The sequence below is a fragment of the Lampetra planeri genome, chromosome 41, assembly GCF_965212315.1.
Source record: "Lampetra planeri chromosome 41, kcLamPlan1.2.h2, whole genome shotgun sequence".
NCBI classification, from domain to species: Eukaryota; Metazoa; Chordata; class Hyperoartia; order Petromyzontiformes; family Petromyzontidae; genus Lampetra; species Lampetra planeri.
Window position 1 is genome coordinate 10357353 of NC_136147.1, and position 12328 is coordinate 10369680.

A 12328-nucleotide genomic window follows, 5' to 3' on the forward strand; every position below is an offset into this window, starting at 1 on the left:
CAACCCCGGGTGTCGACCTGTATTCGACGGTACTACACAGGTACTAACACAGCAGTATGCACTGCTGTTATCATAGCGGGTACCACCACAGTCAGTATGCACTGCTGTAATCATAGCAGGTTCCACCACAATATGCACTGCTGTAAATCATAGCAGGTACCAACACAGCAGTATGCACTGCTGTAATCATTGCAGGTATCAACACAGCAGTATGCACTGCTGTAATCATAGCAGGTACCACCAGTCAGTATGCACTGCTATAGTGATAGCAGGTACCACCTCAGTCGGTATGCACTGCTATAGTGATAGTAGAAACTGCTAACGAGTTGGTAGATACTGCTATGTAGAGTTAGTAGATCCTAAAACAGTCAGTATATACCACTACAATCGGGCAATACTGCTACAGTCAGTATATACCACTGTACAGTCAGTACATACTACCACGGTGAGTAGCTACTAGAGTCAGTAGATACTATTATAGAGTGAGTAGATACTGCTATAGAGTTATTAGTTACTACTATAGTGAGTGGATACTACTGTAATGCGGGCGAAAGCGACCTTCCGGATGTGACGTCACGAGGAGGCGGAGCCAGGTGACGTGGGTGAAAGGTTGGGGTCCTTAAGCGGGTAAACCGGAAAGAGAAGGCAGTCGGGCTGTGAATGGAAAGGTGTGGGGCCACGCGGGCGTACGAGCCGAGGGGGCACCGTCGAAGCGGGAGCCAACCCCGGGAACAGTAGGGAGCTACTGGGAGGTGTAAAGCTGCAGATAGAGATAGGCAGTAAGGCTGTGTGTGAGGGGCAGCGGGGTGGCTGCCAAGAGTCGCAGGAGCGACGAGAAGAGGAGACAGCACGAGGCTGTCAGGGCTGCAGCAGGAACAGCCAAGGGAGCTGTGTGAGAGTACAGCAGCGGAGCTGCTGTGGGGCTGCAAGAGCGACAAGAACAGCAGCGGGGCTGCTGATGGTGGCTGGAGTGACATCGGAACCAGCACTGAGAGAATAAGAGAGACAGCCGTGTGGGAACGCAGTACGGACCGAATAAAGGACACTGAGCCAGAGATCGTGGTCAAGTCTTTTATTACACTGGGGTCAGAAGTGAAACGGCATGTCTAAGCAAGTAAGGAAGAAAATTCCCCCGGCGCCAGCATCGGCTTCTTCGTCCGACGACGACGAATTCCCTCCGACCACGGATTCTGCTGGGGTGGTGGAGGAGAGCCCTGCTGAGGCGAGCACGGGGACGGGCGTGGAAGATGTCAGCGCGATGGCGGGTCCGTCAACAACATCGGACGCTGAGCAAAGATGGCAACAGGTGGCAGAACAACTGGAGACACTCAAGGACGTCCTGGCGCATCTATGTCACCTCGTTACGCCAAGGACGACGATGGAACGAGAAGGTGCTCCACGGGCCGCCACGTTGCCTGCCCTGCCGCCGCCATTGGCCACGCGGCAAGAAGACGCCATCTTGCGCGCTCCGCGGCGCCAAACCGCCATCTTGGCCATGCCGCGGGCCGACGCCATTTTGAATTTGCCTCCAGAACAACCATCATTGGAAGACGGCGTAAAGAGGAGTCGGAGTCGCCACCTTACTACAGTTAAGGAATTCTCTATCGGGGGCGATTGGAGCGCTTTCGCCTGCCGATTTTTGGCGGCGGTTCGTTCAGCAAGATGGACCGATGCGGAGGCCTTGGAAGTGTTGCCGACTCTACTGGACGACGAATCTGTTCGATTTTTCCGTTCCATAACGGCCGATAAGAAGAAGACTTTATGTGGAGTTTTTGAGGAAATGGCCGACGCCTATGAGCCACCTGACGACGCGCATCGGCGATTCGCTCAACGACAACGAGCACCCGAAGAATCGCCCGTGGCGTTCAGGGGTGCGGTGTTGGAGCTGGCCATGGCGGCATATCCTGACACGCCACAGGATCTGCTCGAGCCTCTCATATTGGGAAAAATGCTGGAGCTGTCTCGGGATCTGGGGATCCCCATGCCTGTGTGTGGGCATGAGAAGCTCACGTCCCGGGCGGCAGCAAAGTGTCTGGATGCGCAGTTTAATCTCCGTCGCTGGAAGCAAGTGGCGGCATGGACGGGTGGGCCCGTCAAGGAAGGAGGCGCGATGGGGTGGGACCCCACAAGGGCGATCTATGTGCCGGATGAGCGGGGTCCTCGGGAGCTGACGGCCGCCTCCTCTCCATGGTCGGGACGCGGAAGGCCGGGGCCGCGCGCTACGCCATCGGGACGGGGCCGCCGGGATGCAAACCTGCGCTTCGGCGCAACGAGGCCGATTGCTTCCGCTGCGGCCGTAGGGGCCATTACGCCAAAGATTGCTGGGCCCGCTTCCCGGGTCCGCCGCAGCAGGAGCCCACAACACCGGACAAGCCGACCAAGGAACCTCCGAAACAGGCATGTCGGCACGCACCAGACACTCGGCAAGGCTTTACACCTCACCCACCACCTTTGTTGCGCGATCCTATTGTTGTTGTTAAAGAAAGGCCATCGACGGGGCCTTGTCATTCAGTTACGCAGTGGCGCAAATTGGCACGGAGAGTTGTCGCGGCCGCTACGGGTTCGTCCACTGTACCGGGGTCTATACAAGGTGTGGACGTGCGCATTTTGGTCGACTCGGGAGCGTCTGCGACTATTATATCGGATGTCATTTTCCATCTGTTGGGCATTCCGCCGGGGGCTGTGCGTCCGGTTTATGGGTCTTGCGTCGCTGCGAACGGGGGTAGTATGGGTATCGTGGGCCAGGTGGATGCTAAGATATCTATAGGGGATGTGTCGGCTTCGGGCGTTGTGTTAATATCGAGATCTTTGGCGGTTCCTTGCTTACTAGGCACGGATTTTTTGGCTAAGATGCCCATTTTGATTAAAATCAATGAGAATTGTATTGAATTGCCGGGGGGCCGTCGAATCTCGTTTCTGCCGTCGCCCTGGGGGCGACCTGCTTCGGCCGTACAGGTGCAGGCGCTGTCCGTCGCATCTGTGGACATCCCACCTGGTTCACAGATGCTTATACCCTTGCGGTATCGGAAGCCCCTGCCCAATCGCCTAGGAACAGTAGGGGTCTTGTTGTCACCATCCGCCACGATAACAACAGGATTGGCGTTAGTTGGGGCACAGACCATCGTCCGGCCGGATCAATTACCGGTTTTACAGGTGCTTAATGCGGGGGTGGAAAACATCCGTGTTCCGGCCGGTACGGTTGTGGCACATGCCACTACGGCGTTTGCGACGCACGATTGTCCGCATCGCCGGGGAGTGGTCGCTGGTGTTTCCGAGCCAAGGGGTTCGGATAATCGTTGGATCGCTACCTTATGTGACGAAAATTCTTCCCTGTCCGTGGGGCAACGTGATGCGCTGCGTAAATTGTTGCTGACGTATTCGGATGTGTTCAGCTCCGACGATTTGGATTTGGGACGCACATCGTTGCTTTCCCATCACATTGAGACGGGCGACGCTGCCCCTATTCGGTTAAATTCGCATCGGATGAGTCCAGCGGAGCGAGAACACGTTCGGGGGGCGGTGGAAGACATGTTGGCTGCGGACATTATATCGCCATCTAACAGCCCATGGGGCGCTCCTGTGGTCTTGGTTAAGAAAAAGGATGGCAACTTGCGATTTTGTGTTGATTTCCGGAAATTGAATAAGATATCGGTGGCAGATGCGTACCCCCTGCCGCGTATGGACGACTCCCTTGACGCATTGTCGGGGGCTAAGTTCTTTTCCACACTGGACCTCTCTTCGGGATTTTGGCAGCTTCCCCTTGACGAGTCCTCACGGGAGAAAACCGCATTCCGTACGCCGCAGGGGTTATTTCAATTCAACTGCCTCCCGATGGGATTGAATGCGGCACCTGCTACGTTTCAAAGGTTGATGGAGCTCGTTTTGACGGGGTTGCAGTGGGAGACGTGTCTTATATATTTGGACGATATTATTGTGTTCAGCCGCACATTCGAGGAACATTTAACGCGGCTGGAGACAGTGTTCACGAGGATGCGCTCTGCCAATTTGAAATTCAAACCAAAGAAATGCCACCTACTGCAACGGTCCGTCCGTTATTTGGGGCACATTGTGAGTGCAGAGGGGGTGTCCACGGATCCGGAAAAGACGGCGTGCGTCCGGGATTGGCCGACTCCGGCCTCCGTGGGGGATGTTCGGCGGTTTTTGGGATTTGCCTCGTATTACCGAAGATTTGTGCCGGGGTTTGCGACGATTGCGAGGCCCTTGCATCTCCTTACGGGTAAAGGACGGAAATTTGTTTGGGGAGAGCCGGAAGAGGCGGCCTTTCGGAGTCTGCGTGATCTATTGGCTATGGCCCCGACATTGGATTATCCCGATTTTGATCGCCCTTTCATTCTTGATACGGACGCGAGTGACACAGGTATTGGGGCGGTATTATCACAGTCTAAAGGGGGCGTAGAGCGCGTCGTGGCGTATGGTAGCCGAGTCTTGTCGCCTGCGGAAACACGCTACTGTGTCACTCGTAGAGAACTTTTGGCGGTTGTTTTTTTCCTACGCCAATTTCGACCGTACCTTTACGGTCGTTCGTTTATTGTGCGTACGGATCATGCGGCCTTGCAATATGCACTCAAAATGGACCAGCCATCGGGACAGTGGGCACGTTGGTTGGACACGCTGCAGGAATTTTCCTTCCAAATTCAACATCGGAAGGGAGTGCGCCATGCGAACGCTGACGCACTTTCCAGATTACCAGGTCGCGCCCCTTGTAAATGTGCGTCGGGGACGCATAGGTGTTCGCCGATTCTGAACCCCCCTCAGCCGCTTACGTTGGCCGTCGGGAAGTCGGATACTCCGATGGAACCGGGACCGGCTGATGGGGTTTTGAATCTGCCGCGGTCTGTCTGGATTCGGGAACAGATGATGGACGAGTCGTTGTTGTCCATGCGGAAACGGTCTATGAGGGACAATGGGAGTCCGAGTTCGGCTGTGGGGCCGCGAACCGCTCTCCGAGATGGTCTGCTTATGTGGCAAGAAAGGTTCCAGGAAAGCTGGCGTGTGGTGGTACCAACGTCCTTGCGATTTGAGTTGATTAGAACTCTCCATTGTGACACACTATTGCATTTAGGGGTGCAGAAGACTTTGTTGACGTTACAACGTCATTATTTTTGGCACGGCATGGCGACAGATGTCGTAGGGCACGTGCGCGCGTGCCCTGAATGCGCCCGGCGTAAGCCGCCTAAACATCCTTACGTGCCGCCTCTCCAGTCGATTCAGGTGTCTCGAGTCAATGAATTGGTGGCACTGGACATATTGGGACCCTTCCCACCATCGGCGAGGGGAAATAAATATTTGCTGGTAGGGGTTGAGTATCTCTCCCGTTGGCCGATGGCCTGGCCGTTGCCCAATCAGTCGGCCGCGGCCATCACCGACGCCTTTTTGTTTGGGTACATTATGGACAAGGGGGCGCCTGAGAGACTCCTCACGGACCAGGGCCGAAATTTCTCTTCTAAATTATTGGCTGAAGTGTTGGACACGCTGCAGGAATTTTCCTTCCAAATTCAACATCGGAAGGGAGTGCGCCATGCGAACGCTGACGCACTTTCCAGATTACCAGGTCGCGCCCCTTGTAAATGTGCGTCGGGGACGCATAGGTGTTCGCCGATTCTGAACCCCCCTCAGCCGCTTACGTTGGCCGTCGGGAAGTCGGATACTCCGATGGAACCGGGACCGGCTGATGGGGTTTTGAATCTGCCGCGGTCTGTCTGGATTCGGGAACAGATGATGGACGAGTCGTTGTTGTCCATGCGGAAACGGTCTATGAGGGACAATGGGAGTCCGAGTTCGGCTGTGGGGCCGCGAACCGCTCTCCGAGATGGTCTGCTTATGTGGCAAGAAAGGTTCCAGGAAAGCTGGCGTGTGGTGGTACCAACGTCCTTGCGATTTGAGTTGATTAGAACTCTCCATTGTGACACACTATTGCATTTAGGGGTGCAGAAGACTTTGTTGACGTTACAACGTCATTATTTTTGGCACGGCATGGCGACAGATGTCGTAGGGCACGTGCGCGCGTGCCCTGAATGCGCCCGGCGTAAGCCGCCTAAACATCCTTACGTGCCGCCTCTCCAGTCGATTCAGGTGTCTCGAGTCAATGAATTGGTGGCACTGGACATATTGGGACCCTTCCCACCATCGGCGAGGGGAAATAAATATTTGCTGGTAGGGGTTGAGTATCTCTCCCGTTGGCCGATGGCCTGGCCGTTGCCCAATCAGTCGGCCGCGGCCATCACCGACGCCTTTTTGTTTGGGTACATTATGGACAAGGGGGCGCCTGAGAGACTCCTCACGGACCAGGGCCGAAATTTCTCTTCTAAATTATTGGCTGAAGTGTGCGCAGGCCTTGGGACTAAGAAGATACGGACATCTCCATACCATCCGCAGACGGATGGTATGGTTGAGCGGCTGAACAGGACATTGTCTGCCATGCTTTGCCATACTGTGAGTGAACAGCAATCAGATTGGGATCTGCACATCCCCGGAGTGCTTTCGGCGTACAGGATGACGCCCCATGCGGCTACAGGGTATTCGCCGTTTTACCTTATGTATGGTCGGGAAAACGTGCCTCCGGTGGATGTGCAATTGGGTACTGGGGTGAAGGGACCTCGTAAACCACTCCCTGAATATATTCAGGACACGGTTCGCCGGGTTACGGAGGCGCGGGAAAACGCCCGCGTGGCTACGGCCAAAGCCCAGGCCCGGAACGAGCGGTATGCTCGGCGGTCTGAGGGGGAGTGCCCCTGGAAGGTGGGAGACCTGGCCTGGCTCCATTGCCCGCAGGTGCGGCCGGGGACCTCTCCTAAATTGCACAAACCTTGGCATGGTGCTGTGCGCCTCATTGAGGTTCCCAATCCACAGTCGGCACGCGTTCAGATTGGGTCTCGCCGTTGGTTTGTTCATACGTCGCGGTTAAAACCATACGTTGCTCCCCTACGTGATGCGTCATCTCCCAATGTTGCCTTGCCGGGGTCTGTTGCTGCTGACTCTGACTCTTCCCCGCCTGCGTCCATTGATCTTGCTAGAGCGCCTGTCGTACCTGTTCCAGACAGGCCGACCGTGACACCGCGGGGGAGGAGTGGGCCTGTTCGGAGGGCGCCTGCCAGGGCTGCGGGACCTTCAAGCCCGGCGACCCTTCCGACCCCGCTGCAGGCGCATTCGCGGAATACGACCAGGACTGATTCGTCAGGGACACGAGACGTCGGTGGACTTCCAATCGCAGCGGGGGAATTACCCCCTGTCATTTCTCGTGTTCCATCGCGTCCCCGTTCTACAAGTGGGCCGCCGACCGTCCGGGACGGGCCGGCGACCCGCACTCGTTCCAAATCGCTTACGTTTCGTTGATTGTATGTTGTTATTGTTCTTGTTCTTGCCGTCGTATTTATCGCATGCTTTCGTACGTTCGTCGATGTTACTTGTGTTGTTGTTCTTGTTGTTATATTGCATGCTTAGTGTCCTTTAAGGGGGAAGGTCGGTTCACCGCATTACGCTTTGGTATTGTTCAGCCGAGGTCGGCTGGGTTTTTTCTATGGGGGAGGGTGGTGTAATGCGGGCGAAAGCGACCTTCCGGATGTGACGTCACGAGGAGGCGGAGCCAGGTGACGTGGGTGAAAGGTTGGGGTCCTTAAGCGGGTAAACCGGAAAGAGAAGGCAGTCGGGGTGTGAATGGAAAGGTGTGGGGCCACGCGGGCGTACGAGCCGAGGGGGCACCGTCGAAGCGGGAGCCAGCCCCGGGAACAGTAGGGAGCTACTGGGAGGTGTAAAGCTGCAGATAGAGATAGGCAGTAAGGCTGTGTGTGAGGGGCAGCGGGGTGGCTGCCAAGAGTCGCAGGAGCGACGAGAAGAGGAGACAGCACGAGGCTGTCAGGGCTGCAGCAGGAACAGCCAAGGGAGCTGTGTGAGAGTACAGCAGCGGAGCTGCTGTGGGGCTGCAAGAGCGACAAGAACAGCAGCGGGGCTGCTGATGGTGGCTGGAGTGACATCGGAACCAGCACTGAGAGAATAAGAGAGACAGCCGTGTGGGAACGCAGTACGGACCGAATAAAGGACACTGAGCCAGAGATCGTGGTCAAGTCTTTTATTACACTACTATAGAGTCAGCAGATACTATACAGTTAGTCGTTACGCCTATATAGTCGGTAGATACTACTGTCGGCCCAGTAAATACTCTTATGGTCAGTAGTTACTACAGTCACTAAATACTTCTACACAGTCAGTAGCTACTACTGGCTCAGTAGATACTACGGTACAGTCAGTAGATACTGCTAGAGTAAATAGATACTACTTCCTCTGTTGTATGTAACATGTGTAGGTATATATACATACGAGGGGTAAAGATATTTTTTGAGGGGGGGGGGGGGGGTCCACAATTTTCGGAAACCTTTTACATCAACTATTTACCCCACCACTCACCCTCTCTACTCACCCTTACTATTTCGATTTAAAGCTTTCGTGACTGCAGGGATTCATCTTCTTGGTTCTTTCAGTAAAGTCACGTAGAAGGGAAGTAATAAAATAATAAAAATAAAACATTATAAAATAAAATAAAAAGAATGTGCATATCAAGAGGAATTTAGCATATTCATGGGAAATGCGTAGGAGGTGGGCGGGGGGGTTTCAAAGTCATATTATGCCCATGCATTATGCAGGATCAGCAGCACCAAGGGAGGGTGCAGGGAGTAGCATTAACAAAGGAAAGGAATGTTAATAGTATGTAGCTGCAGTTACTAAACAACCACGTAGAAAACTAAAGTATAAACTACATAAAAAACTAAAGTATAAACTGCATAGCACCATCAGTATATTTACTATACTCTACAATAAGCTGAGTTACTAACAGCAAGTAATACATTACAATTCTATGTCGTAAAAATTATATAATATGCTTCCATCTAAACTTTATTCTCTTACATCACACGAGCATACACCGTACTGCCATAGATAAACCCAACATTAAATTATATACTGTCTTGCTATAAACCACCCTATACCTTATACATTTTAATATAACACTATGTATTATTCTACCCACCCTAATGTGTATCACACTGCTATATGTTTACTATACAATTACGATACTATATATTACTTTGTACATTGTATTAAGCATATAAATGTTATACTATTTGTTACCCTCACCACTCAGCACTCACCCTCACCACTCACCCTCACCACTCACGCTCACCAGTCATCCTCACCACTCACCGCTCACCCTCACCACTCACCCTCACCACTCGCTAATCACCACTCACAACCACCACTCACCCTCACCACTCACCCTCACAATAACCACTCACCCTCACCGCTGACCACTCACCACTCATCCTCACCAATCTCACCCTCACTGCTCACCCTCACTGCTCACCCTCACCGCTCACCACTTACCACTCACCCTCACCACTCACTAATCACCGCTCACAACCGCCACTCACCCTCACCACTCACCCTCACTACTCACCACTCATCCTCACCAGAAAGTAACTTACTACCCAGGGATAACACTTACTACCCAGGGACTAACACGTGTACTTTTTGATAAAAAAAAAATAGATTTACGATTAAAATTTTGATCACTGTCTATGTCACAAAAACTAAGTTTGAAGGGAATTTTCGCCCATTTACAACTTTTGAGATGTCAGCGTATAGAAAGTAATACTTACTACCCCAGGGACTAACAAATGTGTACTTTTTGGTAAAAAATGTTTTTAATATTTACAATTTTTGCCAACCTTTTTTTATTTAAATAAATAAATATATTTAAGCTTTCGCTCCAGCTTCTTCACATTTGCACTCTCAGTACGGGCGATATTCAGTGAGATTATGTTTACTCTCACACTCTCAGACGTGCACACACTCTCAGACTCACACACACTCACTCTCATTCTCAGACTCACCGCTCACTCTCTCAGACTCACTCTCACACTCTCAGACTCACTCTCACACTCTCAGACTCACACACACTCTCAGACTCACACACACACATTCTCAAACTCACATACACACTCACTTTCACACTCTCAGACTCACACTCACACTCTCAGACTCCTACACACTCTCAATCTCAGACTCACACACACACACTCACTCTCAGACTCACACACACACACACTCACTCTCAGACACACACACACTCTCAGACTTATACACACACACTCACTCTCACACTCTCAGACTCACACACACACTCACTCTCACACTCTCAGACTCACACACACACTCACTCTCACACTCTCAGACTCACACACACACTCACTCTCAGACTCACATACTCACCCTCACCCTCCCCGATATCGTCAACCAATCGCGGCGTTGCTCGGTGTTCGGTGGGGGGGGATTGCATGAGTGGGCGTGTTTACCTTCCCCCACCCTCCCCGATATCGTCAACCAGTCGCGGCGTTGCTCGGTGTTCGGTGGGGGGGGATTGCATGAGTGGGCGTGTTTACCTTCCCCCCACCCTCCCCGATATCGTCAAACAATCGCGGCGTTGATCGGTGTTCAGTGGGGGGGGGGGGGGTGCATGAGTGGGCGTGTTTACCTTCCCCCCCACCCTCCCCGATATCGTCAACCAATCGCGGCGTTGCTCGGTGTTCGGTGGGGGGGGCATTGTATGAGTGGGCGTGTTTACCTTCCCCCCACCCTTCTCGATATCGTCAACCAATCGCGGCGTGTGATTGGTGAGGATGAGTGGTGAGTGGTGAGGGTGAGTGGTGAGGGTGAGCCTGCGAGGGTGAGTGGTTGTTGTGAGGGTGAGTGGTGAGGGTGAGTGGTGAATGGTGAGGGTGAGTGGTGAGGGTGAGTGGTGAGGGTGAGTGGCGGTTGTGAGTGGTGATTAGTGAGCGGTGAGGGTGAGTGGTAATGGTGAGTGGTGAGCGTGAGTGGTGAGCGTGAGTGGTGAGGGTGAGCAGTGAGGGTGAGTGGTGATTGGTGAGGGTGTGATTGGTGAGGATGAGTGGTGAGTGGTCAGGGTGAGTGGTGAGGTTGAGTGGTGAGCGGTGAGGGTGAGTGGTTGTTGTGAGGGTGAGTGGTGAGGGTGAGTGGTGAGGGTGAGTGGCGGTTGTGAGTGGTGATGGGTGAGTGGTGAGGGGTGAGTGGTGAGCGTGAGTGGTGAGGGTGAGTGGTGAGGGTGAGTGGTGAGGGTGAGTGGTGAGAGAGTGGTTAGTTTTGAGGGTGAGTGGTGAGGGTTAGTGGTGAGGTTGAGTGGTGAGGGTTAGTGGAGAGTGGTGAGTGGTGAGCGTGAGCAGTGAGGGTGAGCAGAGGGTGATTGGTGAGGGTGTGATTGGTGAGGATGAGTGGTGAGGGTGAGTGGTGAGGGTGAGTGGTTGTTGTGAGGGTGAGTGGTGAGAGTGAGTGGTGAGGGTGAGTGGTTAGGGTGAGTGGTGAGGGTGAGTAGCGGTTGTGAGTGGTGATTAGTGAGTGGTGAGTGTGAGGGTGAGTGGTGAGGGTGAGTGGTGAGCGTGAGTGGTGAGTGGTGAGGGTGAGTGGTGAGCGTGAGTTGTGAGGGTGAGTGGTGAGTGATGAGTGGTGAGGGTGAGGGGTGAGAGAGTGGTTAGTGGTGAGGGTGAGTGGTGAGGGTGAGTGTTGAGGTTGAGTGGTGAGGGTTAGTGGAGAGTGGTGAGGGTGAGTGGTGATTGGTCAGTGGTGATTGGTGAGGATGAGTGGTGAGTAGTGAGGGTGAGTGGTGAGCGTGAGTGGTGGTTGTGACAGTGAGTGGTGAGTGGTGAGGGTGAGTGGTGAGGCTGAATGGTGAGTTGAATGGTGAGAGTGAGTGGTGAGGGAGAGTGGAAAGTGGTGAGTGGTGAGGGTGAGTGGTGAGGGAGAGTGGTGAGGGTTAGTGGTGAGTGGTGAGGGTGAGTGGTGAGGGTGAGTGGTGATTGGTGAGTGGTGAGGGTGAGTGGTGAGGGTGAGTGGTGAGGGAGATTGGTGAGTTGTGAGGGTGAATGGTGAGGGTGAGTAGTGAGTGGTGAGTGTGAGTGGTGAGTGATGAGTGGTGAGGGTGAGCTGTGAGTGGTGAATAGTGAGGGTGAGTGGTGAGTACAGTCAAAATGCACTGCTGTAATCATAGCAGGTACCACCACCACAGTATGTACTGATGTCATCATCGCAGGTACCACCACACTCGGTATGCACTGCTGTAATCATAGCAGGTTCCACCACAATATGCACTTCTGTAATCATAGCAGGTTCCACCACAATATGCACTGCTGTAATCATAACAGGTACCAACACAGCAGTATGCACTGCTGTAATCATAGCAGATACCACCACAGCAGTATGCACTGCTGTAATCATAGCAGGTACCACCACAATATGCACTACTGTA